This window comes from Berghia stephanieae, chromosome 5 (assembly GCF_034508935.2).
Source record: "Berghia stephanieae isolate SIO BIC M18660-M18661 chromosome 5, UCSD_Bste_1.3, whole genome shotgun sequence".
NCBI classification, from domain to species: domain Eukaryota; kingdom Metazoa; phylum Mollusca; class Gastropoda; order Nudibranchia; family Aeolidiidae; genus Berghia; species Berghia stephanieae.
Genome location: NC_088364.1, coordinates 68,239,856 through 68,253,142, shown reverse-complemented (window position 1 = coordinate 68,253,142; position 13,287 = coordinate 68,239,856). Strand labels below are relative to the sequence as shown.

General features: G+C 35.4%; 1 protein-coding gene across 5 annotated transcripts in view; it reads left to right on the top strand.

Moving 5' to 3' along the window:
• The window catches only part of LOC144973493 (uncharacterized), a 51,581-nt gene that overhangs the window by 28,453 nt on the left and 9,841 nt on the right, over positions 1-13,287 (top strand). The window lies entirely within an intron of this gene.

Sequence of the window (13,287 nt, the reverse complement as noted above, 5' to 3'; positions counted from 1 at the left end):
ATTTGAAAACAGAAAGCTTTAATGTGATACAGATTTTTTTATGTCTCATTGTGATGTGTTGGATGTTATTTTTATTATGCTGATAATTTTATGTTAGATTTTATGTATTTTTAATTTACGACTTTGCATGCTGCCTCTTCTTTTTCATTATGTATACAACACTGTTCATTGTAAACATGTTTTTGAAATCCAACTTTTGAATGAAAATAATTATTGATCACAAACATTGAAAAGGGCTGATGTGAACCTCTTTGGCTTTAAAACTTCTTTATTGGTTTGTTATAAATGTATTTATAAATATATATATATATATATATAGTTATATACACATATGCATGCTTGCGTTGTGCTATATTGTAAATGTTTTTATTCAGCTGTGACATTTTGATGATAATACGATCTATCACTGTTATGAATTTTTGTGGCGAGATATTTTCTAAATCAAATTGGATTAAATTTGTAGCAAATCAGTCTATGACATGTTTTACTGTTGGTTGTTATGCTAAGATATTTATTATATACAAGAACACCTCTGTTTAGTCAAGACCTTGGATTTAAAAAAACTGAAGTAAATGCAACTTTCAAAGTAATTTAGGTTGTTTAAAATTAAGACTGCATTAATTGTCAAGAAGTTAATCTATGCATCTCACAAGAGTTGTCTCAGCATTCAAAGAAGGGTGGCGTTCCACTATACCGTTGGCTAATCTCAAAGCCACCGTTCACGTTGTTACCCTTTGTCTTTGTTAAAAAATTTTAATAACATTAAAAAAAACCCAAAAAAACCCCCCAAAAACAAGGCATGTTGTGTCGTGTGAATTTTGTTAAAGTTCACATCATTCACCATGTAAAGACTTGTGTAATTAAAATGTGAGAAAATTTTTTTTTTTCTATAATAGAGAAGAAGTCCAGAATGAATAACTGTTACTGATAAAATTTAGCTCATAGCTTTTTTTTTTTTAAGACAGCAACAAACAGCAGTAGATTATCAGCCATGAGTTTAACTTTTTGACAAAGAAAGTCCTACCCAGATAATTCCTATAATAGAAAGTTGCTTGCTCATTAATTGTAGAAATTTATGTGTGTTTGTGAGTGTGCATGTGTGTGTATGTATGTGTGAGTGGAGTGTATATGTGTTGTTGGTTGTGTAAGTTCAGATTCTCTGCCATGTCAATAAGAAAATGTTATTATTACTGCTTTTGCTTTTTGAAAATGAAAACTTGCATGAGCTCGGAACAGAATGGAAAGCTTTCCAGATATTTTCTTTATTCATATTATTATGCGAGGGTTGATCCAGGAATCTTTATTCTATAACCATAAAGGAAACTAAGTGGAGAGTAATTTCTTCATATAGTCTTCCTGTCAAGCTTTATATTTTTGATACTCTTTGGTAAACTTCTAAAATCCCAGTGTGTGGTATGAGCTGTTGAAATGACTGTGAAAGCAGTGGTGACCCTTCATTAAAAAAAAAACCCCAAAAACACAGGGTGTTATTGTTTATTGGTGTAAGATCAGGTCTTATAATTTGCACTCTCTGTATATGATGAATGTTGTACATAAACAAGCACCCATTGAAACATTTCCAAGGTTATAAACTGATTCATTTATCCCCCCAGAAGCTATATCGAGGGGTGCCTGCGCAAAGGCCGTAACGTCAAAAAATTCAATTTTTCGTTTTTTACATAAATCAACTTGGGTTGGAGTAAGGTTTATTTCTACAAAAAAATATTTGCAAAAATATTAATTAATTAATTTTTATTAATTAAAACACGAACACCGTAACGTTTTTAGACAGATAATGTGACTGCCCAAAAGCCGTAGCGTGTAATACGGACTTAAGACGCTCTAAACAGTGCCTATCAGCCACTGCCCAAAAGCCTTAACAGTAACTACTGTTTTACCGCCTGACGAAAAGGTGGAAATGCAAAGGTAAAGTTGACTGCCCAAAAACCGTATCTAGCAATAAGGCGTTTGGGCAGGCATAAAATTATGCTACCGTGGTTACAATGGCGAGCTCAATGGCCTTGACTGAATTTACGGTCTTAGAGCAGTGAAAAATATGGGGTTGGAAATGAGAGTTAGATCAACTGAAAGACCGTAATGTGACATTGTATGAGATTCTACAATGACTTTGATGCAATATTGTGTTACAATCATGTAAAATTCGACTTTTAACGTTCACGATTGATGGTGAAAGACAATTGGGTAACACTTAATCCAAGTCTTGAAATTCCCTACCTGCCAGTATCAATTACAAGATAAGACATCACAACGTAAGGGATGGGTCAAGCTCTGGATTATGAGACGTTTTTTTTTTCCTTTGGCCACCAATGAACTTGATAAGTCTAACTATTACTTGATTGAATCTGCGTTTTGACGATTAAGGAAAGCAATCCTGATCATTGTCTTGAAATGTAATTTTCACCTTGTATGCATAGATCTCATCGTAGGGAGAGAGAGAGAGAGAGAGAGAGAGAGAGAGAGAGAGAGAGAGAGAGAGAGAGAGAGAGAGAGTGAGTGAGTGAGAGAGAGAGAGAAAGAGAGAGAGGGGAGGGGGAGAGATGCAGACAAACAAACAGACGGGCACAGAGAGAGAAAGAGAAAGTTTGTGTGTGTGTGATAAAGAGAGACTGGCAGTTAGAGAGAGAGAGAGAGAGAGAGAGAGAGAGAGAGAGAGAGAGAGAGAGAGAGAGAGAGAGAGAGGAGAGTTGGTTGAGAGAGGAGGAAGGAGAGAGAGAGAGTTGGTTAGAGAGGGGAGAGGGTGTTAGTGAGAGAGAGAGAGAGAGAGAGGAGAGAGGAAGAGAGAGAGAGAGAGAGAGAGAGAGAGAGAGAGAGAGAGAGAGAGAGATTTGGTTAGAGAGGGGAAAGAGTTAGTGAGAGAGGAGCAAGAGAGAGAGAGAGAGAGAGGAGTGGTAGCGCATGGCTGCAACTCCAAATTCATTTCATCAACCCAGCTTGGGAAGTCTTCCTCTTTCCCAAGAGCTTTTTCATAGCCACCCACAGTTCTCGTTACTGGACAGTAGAGGACGCTGTGATTGCTGGTCTCTGGAGCTGCCCGACACTTTCACAGGCATCACTGTTCCCACGATCCCATCTGCACATATTTGATGCAGTTTTGCCATGTCCTGTTAAGGCGATTTGAGGAAACCCAGTATATCTTGGCATTTTGGAATGCAGGCATTCTTTTGGTGGGATCTTTTATGATGTTTCCACCTTTTGGTGTTTCCCTGTTCCACATTAGCTCCAGTTCTCTTTCACTCTGAAGTCTACCATTTTTGTTAGGTGGAAAGGTCTTCTCGATTTGAGCCTTGTTGCTGAAGGTGCTCCCTTTATGATATTTTTATAGGAGTGTTATCCAGGGCTTCATCAATTCTTGCATGTATCCTTTGATTAGCGTCTTGTCTAAGACTTGGCGATGCAATGCCTCTCAGTGTTGGGAGCCACTGAGTTGGAGTTGACTTGAAACATCCTGTTATTATTCTCAATGATTCTCTTCATCGGATGTCAGTGCGGGTTACATGTGGGTTTCTCATCCAAAAAGCATTCTCACACATAGTAGCAGACATTCTCAGTACCTGTGGTGAGGCTCCCCAGGTGGTACTTGTGAGTTTTCTCAGCAGGCTGTTTCTTCTTGCGATTCTCTTTGCAGTTCCCTCAATGTTTTCGGTAATTAGCTGTCTGTCAAATGTGAGGTATTTAGGATTGGGGTTTGAAGGTAGTATTGAGTTACCACCTATGATTTTCAATTCCTTTGTTGCTTCTCGATTATTCAAGTGGAAAATTGTGGATACTGATTTGGTGATGTTCATTTTTATTTACCACCTATCCAAGTATTGTTTCAGGCGGGAGGTGTCTTTGAGTAAAACTTCTTCAATCTCTTTCCAGTTTTTCGATCGATAGGCTAAGGCCCAGTCGTCAAGGCATCCAAGTTTGAGTGCTTGGAAGTTTGGCATTTCAGAGATATAAATATTGAAGAAAGTTGGTGTTAAAACTGAACCTTGTGGTGCCCTGTTTTTAATTTTTGGTATTTTGCTTTTGTTTCCTCCCAATATGACATGAAATTGTCTTGTCCAGTCATGGTAGACAGCAGTTTAAGCGTCTGTCAACAGGGAATCATTTTTGAAAGCTTTAACATCGTCCTCCTATCCAAACAGATTCGTGAGCTACAGTTAAGTCTATTAGGACTGCACCAGTTTTCTAGGGTTTTTTTCTCTCAAGCTGCTTCAATGTATGAGGTCAGTGCAAGGACCTGTTCACGTCTGATTCTTTGTAGTCTAAAGCCCGCTTGTTATGGCATTACGCAGGGATTTACAAATGGGTTGATTCACTCGAGTACAATTCTTTCCAGGAGCTTGTATAAGCAACAAAGTAAAGATATTGGTCTGTATCTGGATGGTTCAGTCATTGGTTTGTCTGGATTTAATATGGCTATTACTTTGGCATGTTTCTAAATTTGTGGGTATGTGCCCTTGTCCATGATGTCTGTCATAGTATTTGCCAGCCAGTTTATTGTTTCTGGTCTAAAGTTAGTAATCATGTCGGGGTATAACTCATCAATGCCAGCAGTTTTGCCATTTTTCAGAGAGAGAGAGGGGGGGGAGAGACGATAAAGAGAGGGAGAGAGTGGGGAGGAGACAGAGAGAGGGAGTTAGTGAGAGAGGAAAAGGGAAAGATTTTGTGATAGAGGAGAGAGATAGAGGAGAGAGAGAGAGGGGAGAGAGAGAGAGGAGAGAGAGAGAGAAAGGAGAGAGAGAGAGAGAGAGAGAGAGAGAGTAAGAGAGAGAGAGAGAGAGAGGGAGAGAGAGAGAGTTAATGAGAGGAGAGAGAGAGAGAGAGAGAGAGAGAGGGAGTTTGAGAGAGGAGAAAGAGAGATAGAGAGAAAGAGAGATTGTTTGTGGAAGAGGAGAAGAGAGAGAGAGAGAGGAGAGAGAAGAAAAGAAAAAAGAGAGAGAGAGAAGAGAAGAAAAGAGAGAGAGTTAATGAAGAGAAGAGAAAAGAGAGAGTTAGTGAGAGGAGAGAGAGAGAGGGAGAGAGAGGAGTTTGAGAGAGGAGAAAGAGAGATAGAGAGAAAGAGAGATTGTTTGTGGAAGAGGAGAGAGAGAGAGAGAGAGAGAGAGAGAGAGAGAGAGAGAGAGAGAGGTGGAGTTGTTGAGTCCCTCTTTGGACGAATTACGATTATTTGCATCAGAAAGAATGTTTACTATAATTTTTAAAGTAAAAAATGTGTTTAGAGCTCTGTTATTTTCTTTATTTTCTCAGTGTTACGGTGTCATTTCGTACTCTTTAAACAAAGTACATCAGTCATTCACTCCTGCCCAAACACCGTATCGCAAGTTACTGTGTTTGGCAGGCCAGGATTACGCTTAGTTGTGGTTTTTATTGCACCGTATCACTAGTTACAGCTTTTGAGCAGAATGTGTTCAGGGTAATTTCTCTTGACAGCTCTGTCTTATTCCCGGTTACGGCTTTTGGGCTGCCAAACCTCCACCTGAGAACGGGATAGGCGGCATGCACTATGCAAGTAACATGATATACGGTAAAGGGGCAGAGCGATACTGTGACATTTTTCAAAAAATGTCCCTGCACAAAAGCCGTAATGAAAATAGCTACGTAAAATGCGTCGTTTTATTAAAAATGACAATCTAAAAGTGACCGGGGTCCTGACAATCAAGCAGACTATATAATCACGGTTGTATTGGTATAAAAATCATCACGATAGTCTTTGGTTAACTATTTAAATTCCATCCGCAAAGTTTTGATTTGCTCTCCTGAAAAATCAACGAAATCACCGTTACGGCTTTTGCGCAGGCACTCCTCGATATGGAATCAAAATTCTGTTTCATCGAGTACAAGATATCTGATAGGCTCCGCCTTTTTGTACAAAAACACTTAAAATATCCATCACTGCTTATAGTCTGTCTGGTACTTATTTACACATTGATTAATTAGGATGAATTGCTTTACCAAAAAGACATTACATCAGAGTTTTGTAAGCACTGACATCCATAGTCATTAGGGGCAGCGTGACTCAGCGGTACGGTCTTTGATTCGTACCCGAAAGGTACTGAGTTCGATCACCCGCCTCTGCACTGTGTGGCCTTGAGCAAGTCACCTTGCCCTAGCTCAATTTGCCGCGCTGCACTGCGGCTGACGCCTTTTATCCCAGTCTTCCTTTGAAGTAGACCCTAGAGACAAATTTCCCCTGTGGGTTGGATAAAGGGAAGTTTTTTTAAAAAATAGTACTCTGCGAGGCTTACTTACTCAGCCACCAATGCACCAAGTTATATATTTTCTATTGAATTCGTTGAGTAGTGGAAAGATATCGTGTCAGGTGTAAATCAGTCCATGTCTGGATAGGCTAAGGCTGCACAGGCTTGTGTTGTTGAATAACTTTTGTCATACAGTTCATGTGTCACTCAATTTTTAAATTTTCTTTCTCAAATGATGTGCAAATTGTCGGATGGTGTCAAATAATGTTGGCCTGTATATCTGAAGGGTGTGACCACTTTCTTTAAGGTCAGGGCAATGACATGTGGGTCCTGCCTCAAACGTAATCTTTGGATAGCTTTTTGTTAGATTCTTACTGCGATGATGATATTATGTGATTGGAAAATAGAACTTATTGTGAGACACCACTCAATAGGGTGTTATGTCATATTGAGCTAAATGAAGATAATTCAAGTTTAAAGTCGAAACGATCAAAGTCAGGAAATTCAATAATGACAAGAAATGAAGTGAGTAGTGAAGTACTTGAAGACTATTGTTGTGATGATGATGATGATGAGGAGGAGTTGAACCCAGGATCCAACTGTTACGGGACCTTCAGCCTGGCCACGAGAGAATTGCTTTACAATCAATGCTATCCACTCCTAAAATAAGGTGCAGCAAATGTATATCTATCATGAGTCCCACTCGTAACTTCATGAGGTCATGAGGTCAACACACAACCACAACAAATGCTTATAATGGAGAGCTAGCCATTTAGGCGATTAATTCTACTCTCAACACAAACATGTAACATTGAGACGTTGAGTAAGCTCTGGTATTAGGCGAAAATTGATATTCCTTATTTTCTTCTGACACTTCTCTTCTCACTTCATTTCTTGTTATTATCAGGTTATTGAAATTAAGGTTTGCTGCAAGTTTGTGAAAGATGAAATTTTGTCTCCTCGATAATAGCATTGACTATATATTATCCCTATTAAACACACCGTTGCATAGAAAACTAAGTCAAAAGAATGTGTTACAGATACAATGGAGAAAGTGTGGTTTACAAGGTTACAAATTTTCTGTATTTTTATGGAATTCAGTATGTAAAGAAAACAAACTTCCGTATAATTTCCAATCACCTGCTGAATGGAAAAAAATAAGAACACAAAGTCTTTTTACTGGAGTTCAGTGTTCAGTTAAGATTGATCGATGTTTTTGGGTTAAAAACTCAGTCCATTTTTTTTCTCCTGAATCGGCAACCCTGTGTCCATTTACTAGCCTATTACCTTTACCCTGTTGGGGAGATGGAATTGAAGGAAGGGAAGTTAAAAACAGAAGGAAGGGAACATCTCTGTTGTCCGCTAAATGGCACAGGTTATGTACCTATCTCTTATTGACAGATCGCACGAGTCACACACAACTCGAGGAGTATTGACTGACAATATTAATGCTGTGTTACCAAGTTTGTAAAGAAAAAAAAAAAGGAGGGGGGGGGGGGGGGGGGGGGGTGCATGTGTTCGATAAATTCTATAAGTTGAGTTCAAATTGAATTTTAATCATCAGTTCATCTTGACATAATGCCTTTTTGAGAGGTTTGGTTACAATTGTTAGTAAGTTTTATTAAGATGAAAATAGACATGAGCATTTGTATAGGGCATTACGACGGAATAATGGTGCTCAATGCGTTTCACAATGTTTCATTTGAGTTGATTGAATATAGCTTGATTTGGAATAAAGTGAAAGAAATATGTATCAGTGTTGATTAGACTTAAAGAATAGGGAAGGAAGACGAGAAAAGCTTTAATATTAAAGATGATTGCTCTTTATTTCATGCAAATTTTGTAAATATGCAAATAACTTGATGAGGATGTGAGGTTTTATTATTTCTGGTTTGTAAGAAAAGTCTTAGTGTGCTTAATTTTAGTTTATACAATTCAACATTGTCTCATGAATGTGTTATTCTATTTTAAGAGAATATAATATGTCAAATTATATTTGTATTGTCGTAAAAAAAATGTTTATTTTAATTTTTATTATTGGGGTTTTAAAATATGAAGTAGGTTTTTATTTACGAGACTCGATAAACATTTAGGTTTCAGTCAATTGTTTAAAAGATTCCAATTATTTTGGTTATTTAAAAGCTAGCTGTTTTCTTCTTAGAAAATCGTATTTAATTTAATTAATCAGATAGTATTTTAAAAATGTTTTCCATATAATTCATATTCTATTCATCTATACTGAGATTACATATATTTAGCCTATATAAGTATTCAAAGTCTGTGTGTAATTTCCCTGGTAGAAAAACTAGAGAATGAATGATGAATTATCATCTAAGATAAAATGATCACACATGAACTCGTCACCTGAATTGATAGGTTTAGTGTTTACCGCTTTGTTTTCAATGCATTATGAGAAAGTTTTTATGGTCAAATTGCATGTAAATGAGACAATTTTACACTGAATTTGTCAGCCATTAAGGTATATTCAATGTTTTTAATATGTAGCAATATTTTTAAATTTATAGAACTGTGTTCATCTTGTTATCAATTGAATAAATCTTGTATTAGTTATTTTAGGGTGGACTAGTCAAGTCTTTGTATCTAATTGATTCATCCCATTCCAGAGTTTAGACGAGGCAATTTAAACTTTTATTTTGTGACAATTGCTTCTTTGGGATAAATGAGATGCATTGAGTGATATAAAGAGAAAATGGAAAAACTATTGGCTGCTCAGAAAGCTGGTGGCTTAAGCATGCCATGTCTTGATCAGTTTAAACTTGTGTATATTTTTTAAAATCTTTCAAGAGTAACGGCCTTCTTCTCGTATGCCTTTATTCTGGAGTCCCATTTAGAAGATGAAGGTGCTCTTCTTGAGTAATGGTCAAGACATATCTTGAGTTAAGTCACCAGAAGGAGCTTAAATAAAAAGATTTTGGGTGTTAAGGTGCTTTCTTCCAATACTAGTCTTGGTTTGTAAGGTGTGTCAAGATTTCTTAGAGAAAACAATCAGTGAAAACTCAGAGACTCGGAAGTGTGTTGAATTCTAGATGGTAATATTTCAATACCAAGTTCTAAAGATCCTTTTCACATCTGTCACCCTAATGTTTTCTTTAGCTCTTGAACAAATTGTCTCATAGACTTTACCGTCTCCTCCGCCATTCGCTTGTCTTCCAATTCTAATGGTTTCTTTTACAGTTTCCTTTCCAGTTTTATTTGTCCAACAGTTTTTTTTTTCTTTTTAACTGCTGTAATTTCATGCTTCCTTCAGTGTTGGTAGGATGTAGAATAAGACATGTTGTACTTTGATATAATTTTACATCCTGTAGGATGCTTATGAAATATAAATAAAGAACAAACAAAAAATGTCAGGATATGCTTTGGCTTAATCTGACCCTCTGAAAACATTAACTCTTTAACTCTGGGGTTAGAGTTTACTTACCGTGATCAACTGATAATTTCTGTGATTATAATAGTAGACCCAACCTGTTCATATGGGTTTAATTGAAAATTATTATTTGATCAGGTTAGCGTAAACTTCTAACCCTGCTGTTAAAGGATTCAGTACAAAAGGATTCTGTACTGAAATGTTCATAAAATGAATCATCTGTTTCTTAAATTAATGATGCCTGAATTTACAAGCCATCGTACTTTTCATCTTAATATCACATTGTCTGCTGAGGAAAGAAATGGGTGCGAAACATTCATTGTAATCACTATGTTTTTCACAAATAAAAAAGTTGTATCAGGCCATGTTATACTCGTAGTTGACCATTCCATGTTTGTACACACTTTGCCAGTACCTCATACTCATAGAATGAGAGTATGTTTGTTAAATCTTCTTATTTTTCATAGAGAATAAACCTGTTTTATTTTTGCTATAGATTGAACACTCTCTTGGAAAAATTTGATTTCAAAGTTATAAAGGTTTTTGAAAGCATCTCTGTACTGAAGCAAATGATAAATTATTGTATAAGATAATTTGTAATCACTGAAAGAATCATTCATTTGAATCATAAGCAAGCTTTCATAACAATTATATATATATATATATATATATATATATATATATATATATATATATATATATATATATATATATATATATATATATATATATATATATATATATATATATAGTTTAAAGTTTTCCACATCTTGGCTGTATGCATTTCATAGTTGAGCAGCCTTGCCAACTATTTTCTTGTTGAGATTGCTTTGTCTTAACTTGGCTTCATTTATCTTCTAGCAATGTGTGTATATTTTTGTGTTTGTACGTTTGTGTGTTGGTGTTGGTACGTGCACATTTGTTTATTTGCAGTAGCATATACCGTAAATTAATGAAAACATGATTTTGGCAGCTGCTGTGAGGAATTAGGTTTAATTTTTCTTCTCTTAATAGATCATAACCAATTTTTAAAATATTATTATTATGAATCCTCTTTCGAAATAATGAAATGATAGTAATTGTTATTGTTTCATTTCTCTTTCTTGATGAATATTTGAAGAAGAAGTAGCCTTTTTAAGTATGAATTATTACTTGTGGAATTTTTTTACTTTCATGAATATTTGATGGACTCACTATTTATAAATTGTCTGGTGCAATTTTCTCTATCTTTTTCGTTTTGTTTGATGGGAACAAACCTCACACCGGTGAATTGCCTTGGTGTGTCTGTGAGTGAGAGTGCATTTTTGTTTGTTTGTTGTTTTTTAAAAATTGAAGCAAGTAAATTAAACAGCTGATTTGTAAAAAGAAAATTGAACTATAAACAGTTGCCTGTGGAAAATGACAACTTGTATTGAAGCAAAGTATTAAAGTTAGTTGAGAATTTTTTCCTCTGAAAAATAATCAAAAGAAAACAAAACAGCTTTTGTGGTAATGAAATCTGTGTGAAATGGATCAGTCTTGTGACTTGATTTCATGGTGGGAAAGCCGTTTGTTTTGTCTTGATTATTTTCAGATCCGAAACCACTCATCTTCTTCTTTACTAAATTAATTTCTCACGTTTTTTTATTTATAAATAGAGCAAAAAATGACTTGGCACCCAGATTGATGGCCACTGAAGGGTCATTTTAGATACGGTGCTTGCATTTTGGTCATTGTTTTGGTTTTAATTATTTTCCGTTTGGCGAGTTTGTGTTTGTGTAATTTAAAATTGAACTTGGAATTTTCTTGTACACTGTTTTGAAATTGTTTAGTGTTAAGACTTATTTATACTGTACTATGCCTGAAAGAGAGATTGTGCTTTTGAGGCCTTCAGTTGAATTAAAGATAATGTAATTAGACGCTTATAGAATAATTTCACATCATATATTTGTATCAAGTTTTCTTTGAGACACAAGTATGTATAGAAAATAATATTATGCCTTTTCTCAAGAGTTGATTTGTTTGAATAAAGTTATTTTATTTCACTTGGCTTTGTTGAATTACAATGACAATGAAGAATAAATATTTCAGTAGAATAATCAAATCTAGTGTGATAATTGTATTGTATTTTTAATCATTGTTTTGTCATCCAAAGGTAATGTGACTTAAAATTATGACAAAATTGGTTTGGCAACAAAAATATTTATGCAACCTGAAGAGGATCAAAAAGTATTTAGTAATTAACTTTTTGTTCCAAGAGTAACTTGTATTAACCCTGCTTTACTTTGGAAAGACACATATTTATAAATTTGGCTAGAAATCTCGACCTCCAAATATCAAGTGATTTAAATGACTCTCATTTTGGATCTTGGCAAAAACTCTCAAACCCGGGACTTCGCGAAGTGCGACAGTTAACTGGTTAAAAAGTGAGTGGTGATCGATATAGTATCGCAAACTCAGCTCTCCTGTTGAGAAAGGTGTATAAATAAATGTTGGCTATCCACACACCCACCCCACTCTAATGAAATCACTGCGTTTATCGACTGACTAATTACGTTTTTTAAATTGATTTTGAAAACTAGAGAAGAGCTTCGTTACAATCTGTCTTGTTTGAGATTGGCAATTTGCTGATCAAAAATTAAGAATTTGTGTTGTATTCAAATCCCATTTTTTTTTTTTTTTCATTTGAATTTGATGTTTTTGAATTCCCACATTCAGGCAGAATGAAGCTGACTCCATATTTTTAAAATGTAATCAAATGCAAGAATAAAGGATGGAATCATTCCTTTACATATTTTTAAAAGAAGTTAATGTGTTGGTCCCAACTGGACACTGAAGTCATGATTCGATGATGAAGCTGAAGGCAGAACTTGTCATCCTGACTGGCAAAGAAACAGCAGATATAAATAGTGTACACTCATGTGTCAGGGACATCACAAGCCACTAAGAAGAGAAGAAAAAAAAAGAAAAAGAAGAAGAATGTCATTGAGGAATATAAATCATTGTTAGAGTATTGCCCAAATACATGTGACACACCAATATTTGTCATGAGAGGACTGTCATCTGCACTGGGAATCATAAACAGTTGTTTCAGTTATTATTTATACATTTATGGATCAAATTGTCATCAAATGTAGTCACGTAGCCTGCAGACATTCATTCTTTAGATTTTGGTTTGGTTGCACAACATTCCATTTCATAACTTCTGTAAATCCTCTGACTGGGGCGGATAAGAAACATTAAAAAAGAATCATATCATGCACTTCTGGATCGGAGCATGAAAATTTGCACCTTTTTTTTCTTTTCTTTTTTTTTTTTTTTTTAGAGTATGCTGAATTCAAAGATGGCAGGAACCAACTTATGGCTCTAGTATTTGTCGCCAAAAAATTAAATATTCAAAATGGCCACCATGGAAAATAAGATTTGCCTGTAATTTAGTTATAAATACATACTCAGATTTTAGTGATGTTGGTGTCTATACACGTTTATGAGGTTAAACTTGTTAGAAGTGGTTTGTAAATTACTTGGGGAGTCATACCAAAATGTGGGGTCACTTTGCCTTAGGATGTGCTTGTACTTGTGTTTCAGATAGAAGCAGGATGAAATCTTCCTGTTATTTTGTTTGTTTTTTTTTTTTTGTGTGTGAAAGTCCGATAGAATCAGCTTTCTACAAAGTGTTTGGATTGCCTTCCCAATTCAATCCAATCATTTTCATAT